The sequence below is a fragment of the Bos indicus genome, chromosome 4, assembly GCF_029378745.1.
Source record: "Bos indicus isolate NIAB-ARS_2022 breed Sahiwal x Tharparkar chromosome 4, NIAB-ARS_B.indTharparkar_mat_pri_1.0, whole genome shotgun sequence".
NCBI lineage: Eukaryota > Metazoa > Chordata > Mammalia > Artiodactyla > Bovidae > Bos > Bos indicus.
Genome location: NC_091763.1, coordinates 101,304,163 through 101,322,204, shown reverse-complemented (window position 1 = coordinate 101,322,204; position 18,042 = coordinate 101,304,163). Strand labels below are relative to the sequence as shown.

At 41.1% G+C, this 18,042-nt stretch overlaps 1 protein-coding gene across 2 annotated transcripts in view; it reads left to right on the top strand.

Moving 5' to 3' along the window:
- The window catches only part of PTN (pleiotrophin), a 109,595-nt gene that overhangs the window by 39,915 nt on the left and 51,638 nt on the right, over nt 1-18,042 (top strand). The window contains exon 1 of one of the 2 annotated variants that reach the window (XM_070788212.1): nt 34-52. The exons of the other annotated variant lie outside the window; for it this stretch is intronic. The gene's annotated coding sequence lies outside the window, so the exon portion shown is untranslated. Of the gene's footprint in view, nt 1-33; nt 53-18,042 lie in introns of those variants that run through there. 2 annotated transcript variants of the gene reach the window in all.

Genomic DNA, 18,042 nt, shown 5'->3' with positions numbered 1-18,042 from the left:
ATCCTTGAAGTGGCTGTTTACAAATGGGGAGCAAGCGAGAATTCACTTTAAGGTACAGGTGGAAGGATTAAATTATGAAAGAACCAACACCTAAGAACATGGCAGGAATTGGTTAGACAAATTTTGTACTATATTCAGAATAGAAGTTGGGAAGTGAAACCTTTAGCTGGGCAAGGTACTGCTCAGGAATCGAAGTTATGATGCCTTGGGGTTGAACTGATGAATTCAGGAAAAAATGAAAGCCCTGTGAAGATAATCTGAGACATAGAGAAGGCTTGCCTTCATGCTGTTAATACAATGCCCTTCTCCAAACCTGCATGTGCTGTGCTGGGCTTAGTCACTCAGTCGTGTCCGACTCTTTGCGACTGCCTTGGACTGTAGCCCACCAGGTTCCTCTGTCCATGGGGATCCCCTGGGCAAGAATACTGGAGTGGGTTGCCTTGCCTCCTCCCAAATCCCCCTAGTCCTTCTTTATTGGTCAGGAGATGTGCTGTACTGAGCGGGCCTGCCAGCCCCTGGTGCCTGCTTGTGTGTGCCATCAGAGCATCTAATGGTCATGCCTGCTCATCCCTTCCAGGACCCACCAGGCTTTACTGTCTCTGAAACACCTTCAACTCACCCTGACTCCCAAGAAGAGTGAGATCCTTATTCATTTGTTTCCATGTTACTTCGATATCCTCTGTATCATTGCTGGCTGATTTTGTGAGTTTTCTCCACTAGGCTGTGGTCTCCTTGAGGGCAGGTACCATGCCGTGTTTTGCCTTCTGTCTCTGGTCTCTAGCACTGTAGCTGACACCTGTGAAATACTTAATAAATAGAAATGAAAATAAACACACAAGGAAATAAGGGGAAATTGTTGAGCACTTTAAAAATAGCTGGTGTGTTTTTATACTTCCCAAATTATCCTCCTGGGACCAACGAAACCTGTGCCTTAGACCCTATGGCCACCCTGATGGCCTGATGGGATAAAAGATATAAAGGTGCTTAAATTGTGAATTTCATTTTTAAAATGTATTTATTTTTAATATTTATATATTTATTTGACTGCCCCTGGTCTTCGTTGTGGCATGCAGGATCTTTTTTGTTTTAGCCTGTTCTTAGTTGCAGCGTGTGGGAACTAGTTCCCAGGCCAGGGATCGAACCTGGGCCCCCTATATTGACAGCAGGGAGTCTTAGCCACTGGATCACCAGAGACGCCCCTAAATAGTGAATTTTAATGCAATACTAATGTCCTATCTATCTGTCATCTAGCAACAAAGAAAAAGGACTCATTTTAAACAGAGAAGAGGTGACATTGCTGCCTGGTGGGGGACAGTCACCTCACCTAAGGCCCTTGGTCCCCACATTGCTCCCACCAAAAGATTTAGGGTAAAAGGGAATGGGTGCCCCATGAAAGGATTAGCCCCGATGAAGCACAGTTTTGAGGGTTTGGCTGGTATGGTACAATTTGGGACTTCTGTGGCCTTTTAAGTAAAGCATACCTTTTACTTGGGGGCCCCTGTGATTCTAGAGTCAGAACAGTGTCTCTGGCAAGAGTCAGAAGTTGAGTTTTTTAGGGCTGATTCTCAGGCAGAAGTTAAACATAGGAGAGTAGTGTTTCTGTCCCTCTCACGAGGGCAGAAACAGCGATGAGAGGTTGGGGCCGATTCCCTGTCCAAGGTCACAGGGTGTAATTGGGAGTGTGTCTCATATGCCCGAGCATGGTGTTTAGTTGTATTAACAATGTCTGCCTCCTCTTTGGAGGTGACCGCCCATCACGTTTGGTGGTCTCGCCAGGACGCTCCTCTGGGGCCTGCACGGTGCTGCCCTGGGTCCCTCAGAGGCCCCTCCGAGGTGCGGGCCAGGTGCCCTCTGCACTGGACGGCACAGCACCTCCTAGCTGGGGCCCTAGCTCCCTTCCTTAGGACCTGATCTTTTGAAAACTCTACATTCTCATCTGTACAGTGGGGTTAACAGTGATGGCTAGTGGGGTTATGCATGCATGCTCAATCGCTCAGTCGTGTCCAACTCTTTGTGACCCCATGGACTGTAGGTTTCCAGTTTCCTCTGCCCATGGGATTTTCCAGGCAAGAATACTGGAGTGGGTTGAGTAATTGAGATAAGAGCATACAGAGCATTTAGTATTGTGTCCAGAACCAAAAGCAAACAATAAATAACAGTGTTAACTATTATAAATAGTAGCTGTCCACTCTGGGCACTGGGCACGGGCACTGGGATGCCTGTGACCTTGGGGGCTATCAAAGGTTAGATGTGGGCCATATTGTCCATGAACAGTATTCTGGCTGGGCATGCCCCCAGTTAGTAGCATGGACCCAGAGAGGAGGCTCGATGCAGTTTTATATTAAATCCCAAGGGGCAGTGAACATTCTCTTTGCTCTTAATACTTCATACGGCACTCTTGAGAGTTCTCCAGTTGTTTCCCATTAGTCACAGGCTCACCAGTTCTCACCTGGAACTGATCCCATGATGAATCTGGAAAAGAGCGAGGGCTCAATCTTGCCAGTGGCTCGGGGCTATTAACCAGGCCTGAAGTGGTGCCATTTCTCTAAATCCCTGGATATATGACAGATCTTGCTTCATTTCTTTGCTCACGAGTGAAGTTCTGGATAAGAAACCAAAACAGAGTTAGCTCTTTGGAAATTCCTGGCAGTGAACCCTAACCCCTGCAGAGAGGTGGTGCCCATGAGCAAAGTGGGCTGAAAGAGTTGGATGCTTCCTGCTATTTTGGGCAGGAAGGCAGGAAATAGTCCTGATTTACAATAATTATGGGCAACAGGGCCAGGAATAAAGCAGGGCTTCTATGAAAACAAGCTGTTCTCAATACGGTATGCTGAGCCACTAGCAATGTGCACAGAATTTTGACTCGGTCTCTCTTTGTCTCCGTGGCCAGCCATCCAGTGGCCATGTGTTTATTAATGTGAATTATAATAAGAGGTTGATAACTCTTTAATTACCAATATTTTGTGTTAAAACCTATTAACATAAAACAGAAGGAGCAGAAAATCTGAAAAAAAAAAATCACATTAAAGAGTCTACTGTATTAAATGACTGGGACACTTTTCTCTGTCTGATGTCTACTCAAGAGACCCAGAAGCCTTTTGGACAGTTCAGATCAATATCTGGCTAAGTCAGAAAAAAGAAAATCTAAAGCATATTTACTCAGCTAATGAATACAGTGTTTGGGATTAGTTTAATCAAAATTTGAATTAACACCAATCTCAGGATTTTCAAAAACCCAAGATTAGAAACAATAATGTTTTTATATTGAAGAATTATTTTTCTGTACTCTTCAAGTGGCCCAGGGACCTATTTTTTGTTCATTCTTGCTCCTTAATCCTTGACTTAGGGATTTCATGTTGAAACTGTACAGAATAGTTGCTTGTGACAGTTCTTTGCTGCCTGCCATGTGAGATACCTGTGTTGTGAGCCTAACAGGAAACAGATCCAGGCAAGCTTGGATGGACAGGAAACAAACTCTTCCCCATCCGAGCCCAGCAGAGGGAAGCTTCCCACCCCACAGCATCCTCCTGACCTAACGTATCCGTCCTCTGGGATCTGTTCTATCCAACCCTTCAGTTTCCCTCTCCAGTGTTTGCTATTCTGCTCCGAATACCAGGAGGCTGACCTTTATAGGAAATATCAACAGATTCTTTGCCATCTGGCTTTTGGTTGGCTTTGGTCAGTGGAGGCACAGTCAAGAGATCACAGAGGAGTGACCTGGGCTGTTTCCTGAGCGTGCAGAGGTTGGTCCTTTGGGGCCGTGGTCTCCTACACTTTGAGGTCTCCCGAGGTTCTAACAATGATTCCTTCCACTTTCCACCTCAGATAGAAAGGTGGTGGCACCATCTTGTTGCTCACTTCACGATGTTTCAACACCTTCTCTTGGTTTCACTTTGTGGCCCCATGACTGTAATCCACCAGGCTCCTCTGCCCATGGAATTTTCCAGGCATGCTGGTGTGGGGTGCCATTTCCTACTGCAGGGGATATTCCTGACCCAGGGATGGAACTCACATCTCTTGCATTTTCTGCCACCTGGGATGCCCCCTAACTACTCTTACATTATTGTAACTAATACATTCGTTAAACTCTCCTCAGTGAATCCACATGAATGTGCCGTCTGCTTCATATGAGACCCCTTTATGTACTGCTATGTGAAACCTCCCTTCCAGAGGGACTGGTTTCAGTTCAGTTCAGTTCAGTTCAGTCACTCAGTCATGTCCGACTATTTGCGACCCCATGGATCGCAGCACGCCAGGCCTCCCTGTCCATCACCAACTCCCAGAGTTCACTCAGACTCACGCCCATCAAGTCACTGATGCCATCCAGCCATCTCATCTTCTGTCGTCCCCTTCTCCTCCTGCCCCCAATCCCTCCCAGCATCAGAGTCTTTTCCAATGAGTCAACTCTTCACATGAGGTGGCCAAAGTACTGGAGTTTCAGCTTTAGCATCATTCCTTCTAAAGAAATCCCAGGGCTGATCTCCTTCAGAATGGACTGGTTGGATCTCCTTGCAGTCCAAGAGACTCTCAAGAGTCTTCTCCACCACCACAGTTCAAAAGCATCAATTCTTCGGCGCTCAGCCTTCTTCACAGTCCAACTCTCACATCCATACATGACCACTGGAAAAACCATAGCCTTGACTAGACGAACATTTGTTGGCAAAGTAATGTCTCTGCTTTTGAATATGCTATCTAGGTTGGTCATAACTTTCCTTCCAAGGAGTAAGAGTCTTTTAATTTCGTGGCTGCAGTCACCATCTGCGGTGATTTTGGAGCCCATGTGTCTTAAATATCCTCTACAGCATTTCCACTTCCATGTAAATTTCCAAGTCCCTCCATAATGCAGAACCAAACCTAAGCCAAACTTAACCATGCTTGCCTGACCAGCCACTATAGAGGAAACTGGTGGCACAGATTCTTTGGGGAAAAAATGATCATATGTTATTTTATAACATGCTTTATTAGAAAGTATTATTTAACATTATTTACTTGGCCTTGACTTATGGAAGGTTCTTTGGGCCAAGTCCATTTCCTTCAGTTCTATACATTTCCCCATGATGTCAACCTCTTTGTCATGCACAATGGAAGAGATATCTGCTGATTAAAATCAGTAATTGGGATACTTTGTCAATTGTTGGTGCAGTTAAGTAAGCATGAAATAGTTCCATAGCCACACTGTGACAAACTTCTGAGGCTGCAACAGACACAACCAAACTAGGACTTCTGAGACTATCAGTCTGCCCCAATCTTCAGGGTCTGATGGAGACCAGGTATGTTGGGAGCAGCTCACATACCTAGAAAAATAATCACGTCTCTGTGTCTCACTGGTGTGCAATTATGAGCTAAGTGGTGTGGTGCCTGGTGTTGTTAAGCCAGAACTTGTACAAAGTGCCCTCTGTTTCAGCAAGCTTCAACTTAGCCACTGTGAAATCAGAAACCCCCCGCCCACCTTTCTGCTGCTGCTGCTGCTAAGTTGCTTCAGTCATGTCTGACTCTGTGCGACCCCATAGACAGCAGCCTACCAGGCTCCCCCGTCCCTGGGATTCTCCAGGCAAGAGCACCAGAGTGGGTTGCCATTTCCTTCTCCAATGTACGAAAGTTAAAAGTGATAGTGAAGTTGCTCAGTCGTGTCCGACTCTTAGTGACCCCATGGACTGCAGCCTACCAGGCTCCTCCGTCCATGGGATTTTCCAGGCAAGAGTACTGGAGTGGGGTGCCATTGCCTTCTCCGACCTTACTGCTACTGCAGCAATATTCAAATGATTGGCTACAAATACATAGGGTGAGTTTGATGCTGCTGTTGTAAATCAGTAGCATGTGTAAGAATATGTTCACTGGAGAGACAAGTAATATCAAAGTGATCTCTTGGCATCAGGCAATAGATAAAGAGGTGAGCTCCAAAACCAAACTGTCCCCATTCTTCTACATCCCACCACTAGGGGTCTCTGTTCCTTCAATGCATCTCTTCCTGTGCCAATTTTACTATTGAAACATTTGTGTTTTAATATTTGAATTTTTGCTTTTGTTCGAATTTCCCCAGAATTAGGGTATTTCAATATTTTACATCTCAAAAGTTTTCTTGATTACTTATGAAAGCATTTTATTATGATCCTTATTCAAAGTGATGATAATGACAATATGGCTTTCAGTTTATCAGGTGGCTTCACATGCATATATTTATCTCATGTAGTACCATTCTATCTAAAATTGAGAGAACAGATTGTTTTTATATTTAATACGTGAAGAGATTTTTCTATTTATACCTCAAGATCTCATGATTTGCTCTTGATTTTTCAGTAAGTGACTGAGAACTCTGAGACCAGCAGAAACAAGGTCTTCTGATTAACAGCTATTGCCTTTCTGTTGCATCATACTGCCTACATATTTGAATCTCATGCACTAATCACTCACGGTACAAGTGATCCTCAAATGGAAAAGAAAAGAGGGAGACGCTGAGCCAGCTTATTAGTACCCTAGTTTGGTGCAAGTTCCTCCACTAGCTGTTCCACAGGTTTCTGGAGGGCATCTGGTGTGGCTGTTTGCCCTGGAGGAGTGGAAAGCATCATTACAGAGAAGGCTGGCCAATACAAATAATATGGGAGCCAGTATGTAATCTTAATTTTTCTTGTGATCACATTAAAAAGTTAACAAGAAATGGGTATGATTAATTTTAATAATACATTGTATTTAATCCACTGTATACAAAATATCGTTTCACCATATGCTCAATATAAAATGAATTAGATAATTTTTATTCGTTTTTTTCATACTATTTTTGAAGTTCAGTGTGTATTTTACACTTGTAGCCCATCATAATTTATACTAGTCACATTTCAAACATTCCCCTCGGATGCATGGCTGTTTTATTGAACAGTGGGGCTCTAAGGTAATGGGAAGTGGCCCCCTTATCTGGTGGCATGAAGATGTACATACAGAGTGGACATCCCTGTCCTTGGTGTTGCAGCAGCACTACAGTGATGTCTGTTTTGAAAATGTCAGAAGTATAGTCAGGAGTATTCGTGCTGAAGGCCAACCAATAAGGGAAGACAGTTTTGAATAACAACTACTAGACTGTAAGCTCTGTCTACAAGTCTGAGCTTGTCTTATTCATTGCTCCATTTTTTTTTTTTTTGGAAAATAAGTTTTAATATAATTTTTTTGAAAAGTATATATGCATGTATTTGAAAAGGATCAAATAGTTATACAACTTACTAATAGAGGTCCTGTCCCACTCTAGACACTGTCTTTTTAAAATCGATGGCTTGCAACTTTTTTTTTTAATTTAATTTTATTTTTAAACTTTACATAATTGTATTAGTTTTGCCAAATATCAAAATGAATCCACCACAGGTATACATGTGTTCCCCATCCTGAACCCTCTCCCCTCCTCCCTCCCCATACCATCCCTCTGGGTCGTCCCAGTGCACTAGCCCCAAGCATCCAGTATCGTGCATCGAACCTGGACTGGCATCTTGTTTCATACATGATATTTTACATGTTTCAATGCCATTCTCCCAAATCTTCCCACCCTTTCCCTCTCCCATAGAGTCCATAAGACTGTTCTATACATCAGTGTCTCTTTTGCTGTCTCGTACACAGGGTTATTGTTACCATCTTTCTAAATTCCATATATATGCATTATTATACTGTATTGGTGTTTTTCCTTCTGGCTTACTTCACTCTGTATAATAGGCTCCAGTTTCATCCACCTCATTAGAACTGATTCAAATGTTTTCTTTTTAATGGCTGAGTAATACTCCATTGTGTATATGTACCATAGCTTTCTTATCCATTCATCTGCTGATGGACATCTAGGTTGCTTCCATGTCCTGGCTATTATAAACAGTGCTGTGATGAACACTGGGGACACGTGTCTCTTTCCCTTCTGGTTTCCTCAGTGTGTATGCCCAGCAGTGGGATTGCTGGGTCATAAGGCAGTTCTATTTCCAGTTTTTTAAGGAATCTCCACACTGTTCTCCATAGTGGCTGTACTAGTTTGCATTCCCACCAACAGTGTAAGAGGGTTCCCTTTTCTCCACACCCTCTCCAGCATTTATTATTTGTAGACTTTTGGATCTCAGCCATTCTGACTGGTGTGAAATGGTACCTCATAGTGGTTTTGATTTGCATTTCTCTGATAATGAGTGATATTGAGCATCTTTTCATGTGTTTGTTAGTGCTCTGTATGTCTTCTTTGGAGAAATGTCTGTTTAGTTCTTTGGCCCATTTTTTGATTGGGTCATTTATTTTTCTGGAGTTGAGCTGTAGGAGTTGCTTGTATATTTTTGAGATTAGTTGTTTGTCGGTTGCTTCATTTGCTATTATTTTCTCCCATTCTGAAGGCTGTCTTTTCACCTTGCTAATAGTTTCCTTTGATGTGCAGAAGCTTTTAAGTTTAATTAGGTCCCATTTGTTTATTTTTGCTTTTATTTCCAATATTCTGGGAGGTGGGTCATAGAGGATCCTGCTGTGATGTACGTCAGAGAGTGTTTTGCCTATGTTCTCCTCTAGGAGTTTTATAGTTTCTGGTCTTACGTTTAGATCTTTAATCCATTTTGAGTTTATTTTTGTGTATGGTGTTAGAAAGTGTTCTAGTTTCATTCTTTTACAAGTGGTTGACCAGATTTCCCAGCACCACTTGTTAAAGAGATTGTCTTTAGTCCATTGTATATTCTTGCCTCCTTTGTCAAAGATAAGGTGTCCATATGTGCATGGATTTATCTCTGGGCTTTCTATTTTGTTCCATTGATCAATATTTCTGTCTTTGTGCTAGTACCATACTGTCTTGATAACTGTGGCTTTGTAGTAGAGCCTGAAGTCAGGTAGGTTGATTCCTCCAGTTCCATTCTTCTTTCTCAAGATAGCTTTGGCTATTCGAGGTTTTTTGTATTTCCATACAAATTGTGAAATTATTTGTTCTAGCTCTGTGAAGAATACTGTTGGTAGCTTGATAGGGATTGCATTGAATCTATAAATTGCTTTGGGTAGTATACTCATTTTCACTATATTGATTCTTCCAATCCATGAACATGGTATATTTCTCCATCTATTAGTGTCCTCTTTGATTTCTTTCACCAGTGTTTTATAGTTTTCTATATATAGGTCTTTAGTTTCTTTAGGTAGATATATTCCTAAGTATTTTATTCTTTCCGTTGCAATGGTGAATGGAATTGCTTCCTTAATTTCTCTTTCTGTTTTCTCATTATTAGTGTATAGGAATGCAAGGGATTTCCGTGTGTTGATTTTATATCCTGCAACTTTACTATACCTATGGATAGATCAACTAAACAGAAAATTAACAAGGAAACACAAACTTTAAACGATACAATAGACCAGTTAGACCTAATTGATATCTATAGGACATTTCATCCCAAAACAATGAATTTCACCTTTTTCTCAAGCGCACATGGAACCTTCTCCAGGATAGATCACATCCTGGGCCATAAAGCTAGCCTTGGTAAATACAAAAAAATAGAAATCATTCCAAGCATCTTTTCTGACCACAATGCAGTAAGATTAGATCTCAACTACAGGAGAAAAACTATTAAAAATTCCAACATATGGAGGCTGAACAACACACTGCTGAATAACCAACAAATCACAGAAGAAATCAAGAAAGAAATCAAAATTTGCATAGAAACGAATGAAAATGAAAACACAACAACCCAAAACCTGTGGGACACGGTAAAAGCAGTCCTAAGGGGAAAGTTCATAGCAATACAGGCACACCTCAAGAAACAAGAAAAAAAGTCAAATAAATAACCTAACTCTACACCTAAAGCAACTAGAAAAGGAAGAAATGAAGAACCCCAGGGTTAGTAGAAGGAAAGAAATCTTAAAAATTAGAGCAGAAATAAATGCAAAAGAAACAAAAGAGACCATAGCAAAAATCAACAAAGCCAAAAGCTGGTTCTTTGAAAGGATAAATAAAATTGACAAACCATTAGCCAGACTCATCAAGAAACAAAGGGAGAAAAATCAAATCAATAAAATTAGAAATGAAAATGGAGAGATCACAACAGACAACACAGAAATACAAAGGATCATAAGAGACTACTATCAACGATTATATGCCAATAAAATGGACAACATGGAAGAAATGGACAAATTCTTAGAAAAGTACAACTTTCCAAAACTGGACCAGGAAGAAATAGAAAATCTTAACAGACCCATCACAAGCACGGAAATAGAAACTGTAATCAAAAATCTTCCAGCAAACAAAAGCCCAGGTCCAGATGGCTTCACAGCTGAATTCTACCAAAAATTTAGAGAAGAGCTAACACCTATCCTGCTCAAACTCTTCCAGAAAATTGCAGAGGAAGGTAAACTTCCAAACTCATTCTATGAGGCCACCATCACCCTAATACCAAAACCTGACAAAGATCCCACAAAAAAAGAAAACTACAGGCCAATATCACTGATGAACATAGATGCAAAAATCCTTAACAAAATTCTAGCAATCAGAATCCAACAACACATTAAAAAGATCATACACCATGACCAAGTGGGCTTTATCCCAGGGATGCAAGGATTCTTCAATATCCACAAATCAATCAATGTAATACACCACATTAACAAATTGAAAAATAAAAACCATATGATTATCTCAATAGATGCAGAGAAAGCCTTTGACAAAATTCAACACCCATTTATGATAAAAACTCTTCAGAAAGCAGGAATAGAAGGAACATACCTCAACATAATAAAAGCTATGCATGACAAACTCACAGCAAACATTATCCTCAATGGTGAAAAATTGAAAGCATTTCCTCTAAAGTCAGGAACAAGACAAGGGTGCCCACTTTCACCATTACTATTCAACATAGTTTTGGCCACAGCAATCAGAGCAGAAAAAGAAATAAAAGGAATCCAAATTGGAAAAGAAGAAGTAAAACTCTCACTGTTTGCAGATGACATGATCCTCTACATAGAAAACCCTAAAGACTCCACTAGAAAATTACTAGAACTAATCATTGCTCCATTTTTAATGACTAGTCCACTGCCCAATTTGTCAGTAAATGAGTCCTCGATGGAATGAATCAGATAACTCTGAGATATTTTTTACGTTCCTTTTTGTTCATACTAAGTCTTCAAAGTCTGGCCCGTATTATACATTTACTGCATATCTCAGTTCAGACCACCCACAGTTCATCCACTCAGTGGCTATTGTATTAGACAGGAGAGGTATGGACTGTTGGGATATTTCACTGACTCAGTTACCTACTGATGACCCAGAGAAAGTTAATTTTTTTCTGTTTTTTGTTTGCCAGACTCTCTGTAAGCATACGTTCCTATTTAAAATTACAAATTGCCTTATAATAGAGGAAACAGTAACCAAGATACATGACATTCACATCCAGTCCTCCACCTACTTGATGAAAACAATTACTATCACCTTCATTAGGAATTGAAGCAGTTTGGCTAATGGAAATAGGATATGTTTTTATTTGTCTCCTCACCTTCCCCAAGATGTACAAATATGCAATACCACAGGGACACATAATTAAAAGCACTGAGGAGAGGTTAAAGACACAATAGATAATGGGCTTTTCAGTAACTGCTGCTTGGTCTGTTTTCTGGTGGCTGGGGCAGAAGGCAGAGAAACTTCCTAACTGGCCAAACTCTTTTGGTGGGGCAAGAGATGTTCTGATTGGGAGCAAGTGAGCCTCATTTGCCTTCTGACCAGACACTTAGATTGCCAAGTAAAGCAGCCAGGGACGAATTTTTTTTTGAAAAGGAACATAAATGTTTAGGACCAAGACTGTTCCACTTTGTGCAACACAATGCAGACTGTGCCCTGCTGAGGACTTGAATTCAGCTGTAGGGAGAAAAGCAATGTGAAATTTTGTACCAGGACACTTTATGGGCCCTCAGCAGCCCACTTTAGGACTTAAGCAGCCATGTTCAGAACTCAAACTATGGCTGGAAGGAAGAACTCCACCTGGCTCAGCTATAAAAAAGTAACGACAGAAGGACAATTTAAAAAAATGTCAGGGATAGTGCTAGTCACTCAGTCATGTCTGACTCTTTGTGACCTCAGGGACTGTAGCCCACCAGGCTCCTCTGTCCATGGGATTCTCCAGGAAAGAATACTGGAGTGGGCCATGGGTTGCCATTTCTCCAGGGGATCTTCCCAACCCAGGGATCGAACCCAGGTTTCCTGCATTGCAAGTGTATTCTTTACCATCTGAGCCACAAGGGAGCTAAATCCTAAAATGTGGACATCCTTACATACCTGAAATTGGTCTAAATATGAATGCTATTTCTTTCTAGGAAATGAAACAAAAAAGCAACCAAATTGTGAGTACATATACAACAACAGACTTGAGATATACTTACTATGCTCTGTGAACATTTTTTTCTTGGGTGGTATGCCAAAACTTTTCTTTTTCTTAAGTATTTTAAAGCACATTCTAGACATTTTATTGTTTCATCTGAAAATGCCAAGATGAAAGCCCTTTAAAAATTACAGCCACAATATCATTATCACATCTGTTGAAAATAGCATTTAACATTTACTGTTCTACCCTTTCTTAACATGATATCTATTTCCATAATAAATTGTTCAGTTGAAAAAGTAAGATCAATTGCCACCTTCATGGTGCTGTGCATTGTAGAATCATGCAATGCTCCACTTCCCAAGATAGCATATTTCTATCTTCCCTCAGAAGAAAGTGAAGAAGAACTAAATAGCCTCTTGATGAAAGTGAAAGAGCAGAGTGAAGAAGTTGGCTTAAAACTGAACATTCAAAAAACTAAGATAATGGCATCCAGTTCCATCATTTCATGGCAAATAGATGGGGAAACAATGGAACCAGTGACAGACTTTATTTTCTTGGGCTCCAAAATCACTGCAGGTGGTGACTGCCCCCATGAAATTAAAAGACACTTGCTCCTTGGAAGAAAAGCTATGACCAACCTAGACAGCATATTAAAAAGCAGAGACATTACTTTGCTGACAAAGGTCCGTCTAGTCAAAGCTATGTTTTTTTCCAGTGGTCATGTATGAATGTGAGAGTTGGACTATAAAGAAAGCTGAGTGCCAAAGAATTGATGTTTTTGAACTGTGGTGTTAGAGAAGATTATTGAGAGTCCTTTGGACTGCAAGGAGATCAAACCAGTCAATCCTATAGGAAACCAGTCCTGAATATTCCTTGGAAGGACTGATGCTGAAGCTGAAACTCCAGTACTTTGGCCACCTGATGCGAAGAGCCAGCTCATTGGAAAAGACCCTGATGCTGGGAAAGATTGAAGGCAGGAGGAGGAGGGGATGACAGAGGATAAGATAGTTGGATGGCATCATTGACTCAATGGACATGAGTTCGAGCAAACTCTGGGAGCTGGTGATGAACAGTGAAGCCTGGCGTGTTGCAGTCCATGGGGTCACAAAGAGTTGGACACAACTGAGAGACTGAACTGATCTTCCCTGAGCACCCCAGCAACCCGCTCAACTAATTCCACCCTTGATTATTAGCATTTCAAGTATGCTGGCCCAGAAACTTTATCAAGTGTATGATGCATGGCTTGTAAAGGTATTTAGGGGTGCTTGCATTTTGCTTTTTCCCCAGTAAGTAGTTTTACTGCCTGGGAGGTGAAAAATGCCTGCCTCATATCATCACAAATCAGTTTCAATGATTATTTCTAGTACCATGACTCAGAAAGTAGGAGCTGGTTCTTCATCATCTATTTATGGATTCTCCTTTTTCTCTCTTATCTCTTGACTAAGGTGTGAAGCAGTTTTAGGTCTAAACAAACTCTGTTGTTGAGCCTCTCATGAGCCTCTCATGAGACCCTGGTTATGTTAGCTCACTTATAGAACCAGGAATAGCTCCAGAAAAGGAACGCTTCCCTGAGAGTCAAGAGTAGGGTAGCCAGTCTGAGGCCTGTGGGCTGCAGGATGGGCTGTGCTGCTTGAATTTCCCAGATACAAAGGCACATGGCGGGTGAATGACATTAGGTCCCTAGAGGAGGATGCCAAGCAACATAATCCCGATAAGAATGGGCAATTGAAACCCTGGCCAAGTTACACCTACTTTTCAAGTGTGTCAAAAGAACTCATGGACATTTTTACCCACTGCCTTTGGCTGGAAATTTATAGATTCCAGCAAATCTGATTGGAAACGCCATTGAAAAAGAGCCAGATATTTTCACTGACCATAAAAGAGAAAATAAAGGAAGGAAATTCCTTTCAACTCACTTCAGCTGGAGTCTTGAGAAAGCGTCAGTCTCTTCCTTTGCTCAGAGTGCCTGACTAGGTTAAGGATGTTCTTGGGAGAGTTAATTGACATTTGTGACTCCAGGCAAAACTTGGCGTCTGGAATAGTTAGGGATTTGGAGGCAGTGGTAGATGCTGAGTTTGTGACATTGGTGCCCCCAGCTACATTAACGGGAACGAGAAGTGATCTGTTAGAGAGCCTCGGTCCATATTTAATTCTCAAGCTTCATTTGGCTCTTTGGATATTTAATAGTAACTGTGTTACTTTGACCTAAATAAAATCCCTTGTGATTATATAGTGGAAGTGAGAAGTAGATTTAAGGGACTAGATCTGATAGACAGAGTGCCTGATGAACTATGGATGGAGGTTCGTGACATTGTACAGGAGACAGGGATCAAGACCATCCCCATGGAAAAGAAATGCAAAAAAGCAAAATGGCTGCCTGGGGAGGCCTTACAAATAGCTGTGAAAAGAAGAGAAGCGAAAAGCAAAGGAGAAAAGGAAAGACATAAGCATCTGAATGCGGAGTTCCAAAGAATAGCAAGGAGAGATAAGAAAGCCTTCCTCAACGATCAATGCAAAGAAATAGAGGAAAACAGCAAAATGGGAAAGACTAGAGATCTCTTCAAGAAAATTAGAGATACCAAGGGAACATTTCATGCAAAGATGGGCTCGATAAAGGACAGAAATGGTATGGACCTTACAGAAGCAGAAGATATTAAGAAGAGGTGGTAAGAATACACAGAAGAACTGTACAAAAAAGATCTTCACGATCACGATAATCACTATGGTGTGGTCACTGACCTAGAGCCAGACATCCTGGAATGTGAAGTCAAGTGGGCCTTAGAAAGCATCACTACAAACAAAGCTAGTGGAGGTGATGGAATTCCAGTTGAGCTATTTCAAATCCTGAAAGATAATGCTGTGAAAGTGCTGCACTCAATATGCCAGCAAATTTGGAAAACTCAGCAGTGGTCACAGGACTGGAAAAGGTCAGTTTTCATTCTAATCCCAAAGAAAGGCAATGCCAAAGAATGCTCAAACTACCGAACAATTGCACTCATCTCATATGCTAGTAAAGTAATGCTCAAAATTCTCCAAGCCAGGCTTCAGCAATACGTGAACCATGAACTTCCAGATGTTCAAGCTGGTTTTAGAAAAGGCAGAGGAACCAGAGATCAAATTGCCAGCATCTGCTGGATCATGAAAAAAGCAAGAGAGTTCCAGAAAAACATCTATTTCTGCTTTATTGACTATGCCACAGCCTTTGACTTTGTGGATCACAGTAAACTGTGGAAAATTCTGAAAGAGACGGGAATACCAGACCACCTGACCTGCCTCTTGAGAAACCTATATGCAGGTCAGGAAGCAACAGTTAGAACTGGACATGGAACAACAGACTGGTTCCAAATAGGAAAAGGAGTATGTCAAGGCTGTATACTGTCACCCTGCTTATTTAACTTCTATGCAGAGTACATCATGAGAAACACTGGGCTGGGAGAAGCACAAGCTGGAATCAAGATTGCCGGGAGAAATATAAATAACCTCAGATATGCAGATGATACCACCCTTATGGCAGAAAGTGAAGAGGAACTCAAAAGCCTCTTGATGAAAGTGAAAGAGGAGAGTGAAAAAGTTGGCTTAAAGCTCAACATTCAGAAAAAGAAGATCATGGTATCTGGTCCCATCACTTCATGGGAAATAGATGGGGAAACAGTGTCAGACTATTTTTGTGGGCTTCAAAATCACTGCAGATGGTGATTGCAGCCATGAAGTTAAAAGACGCTTACTCCTTGGAAGGAAAGTTATGACCAACCTAGATAGCATATTGAAAAGCAGAGATATTACTTTGCCAACAAAGGTCCATCTAGTCAAGGCTATGGTTTTTCCAGTGGTCATGTATGGATGTGAGTGTTAGACTGTGAAGAAAGCTGAGCGCTGAAGAATTGATGCTTTTGAACTGTGGTGTTGGAGAAGACTCTTGAGAGTCCCTTGGACTGCAAGGAGATCCAACCAGTCCATCCTAAAGGAGATCAGTTCTGGGTGTTCATTGGAAGGACTGATGCTGAAGCTCAGACTCCAATACTTTGACCACCTCATGCGAAGAGTTGACTCATTGGAAGACTCTGATGCTGGGAGGGATTGGGGGCAGGAGGAGAAGGGGACAACAGAGGATGAGATGGCTGGATGGCATCACTGACTCAATGGACATGAGTTTGAGTAAACTCCAGGAGTTGGTGATGGACAGGGAGGCCTGGTGTGCTGCGATTCATGGGGTCCCAAAGAGTCAGATATGACTGAGCGACTGAACTGAACTGAACTGATGTTACTTGGATGTGACTAGGCTGAGTTTGGATCAAATTATTTTGTAAAATGGATTCACTTTAGTGTATTTTTTGAGTGGCAAAAATACACTAAATAATATACAATACTTATAAGGATTGCAGAAAATTTAGAAAGCATTAAAAGAAAATTAAAATGACTTATATCACTTCCCTAGTAGCTCAGATGGTAAAGCATCATTTGCAATGCGGGAGACCCAGGCTTGATCCCTGGGTCAGGAAAATCCCCTGGAGAAGGAAATGGCAACTGACTCCAGTATTCTTGCCTGGGAAATCCCATGGACAGATATGCCTGGTGGGCTGTAGTTCATGGGGTCGCAAGAGAGTTGGACACAACTTAGGGACTAAACAACAGTATATCCCACAGGACCCTAAAAATGTGGTATATTGTATGTGTGTGTGCATTTGTAGTTTTTTTATTAAATGGGGTTGTAGTGTATAAATTGAGTCAACAACTTCTCATGTAAATAGATGTCACAAATTTTCATGTGGATAGTGATAGATCACATGTAATCGGCACATAGAATTCCATTTTATAGCTACATTTAATGGATGCATATTGGTGCTGGTGGTTTAGTCGCTAAGTCATGTCCAATTCTGCAACTCCGTGGACTGTAGCCCACCAGACTCCTCTGTCCATGGGATTTCCCAGGCAAAAATACTGGAGTGGGTTGTCATTTCCTTCTCCAGAGTATCTTCCCGACTCAGGGATCAAACCCAGGTCTCCTGTATTGCAGGCAGATTCTTTACTGACTGAGTGACCAGGAAAGCCATTAGTAGATCTGAATTCTAGAAAGCTAGGATATCCCATTACTGAGGTTCTAATTTCATAGTGACAGTCATGTTAACCTCCTCTTATCAGTCCTAAGAAGACAGCCATAGAAATCAGATATACAAAATTTGTGTTTCTGCCAAGAGCTATATGAATTGGGCAAGCTGCTTAGCCTCTTTGATTCTGTTTTTGCTACCTGCAAAATGGTAATGATGCTACCTGTTTTGCAAAGTTGTTGTGACTATCAAATAAGATATGTGTACAAAGCTTTGGTATAACACCTGCATTTAAGTGCAAAATAAATAATAATCTCAACTTGTTTCAGTGAGGAAAAAAGCAAAAGAAAGTGCAGATTTACATTATTTTCTTTCAAACTAAATCCACCATCCAGCAGAAGGGCTGATTGTGCTGTTTTTCTATTGTTAACTAAAAGTGATATCCTATAATAATATCAGTATTAATGAATATATTACATTAATTAGTTTTCTTGAGAGATGATAGGTCTAAATTTTTCAAATTGCAATGGAAATTTTGTTTTCCTCAAATAAATGTGTTTTCCATCTCTATGCTAATATTTATTCTTGATTTTTAGGTCACTAAATTGAATGTATTGATTTTCATTGGAGACCCATAGAATGAGGTGAAATATCCTCTAGTGTATAAACAATAATTACAAATCATACTTAACATATAAAATGAACTGGGAGGTGAG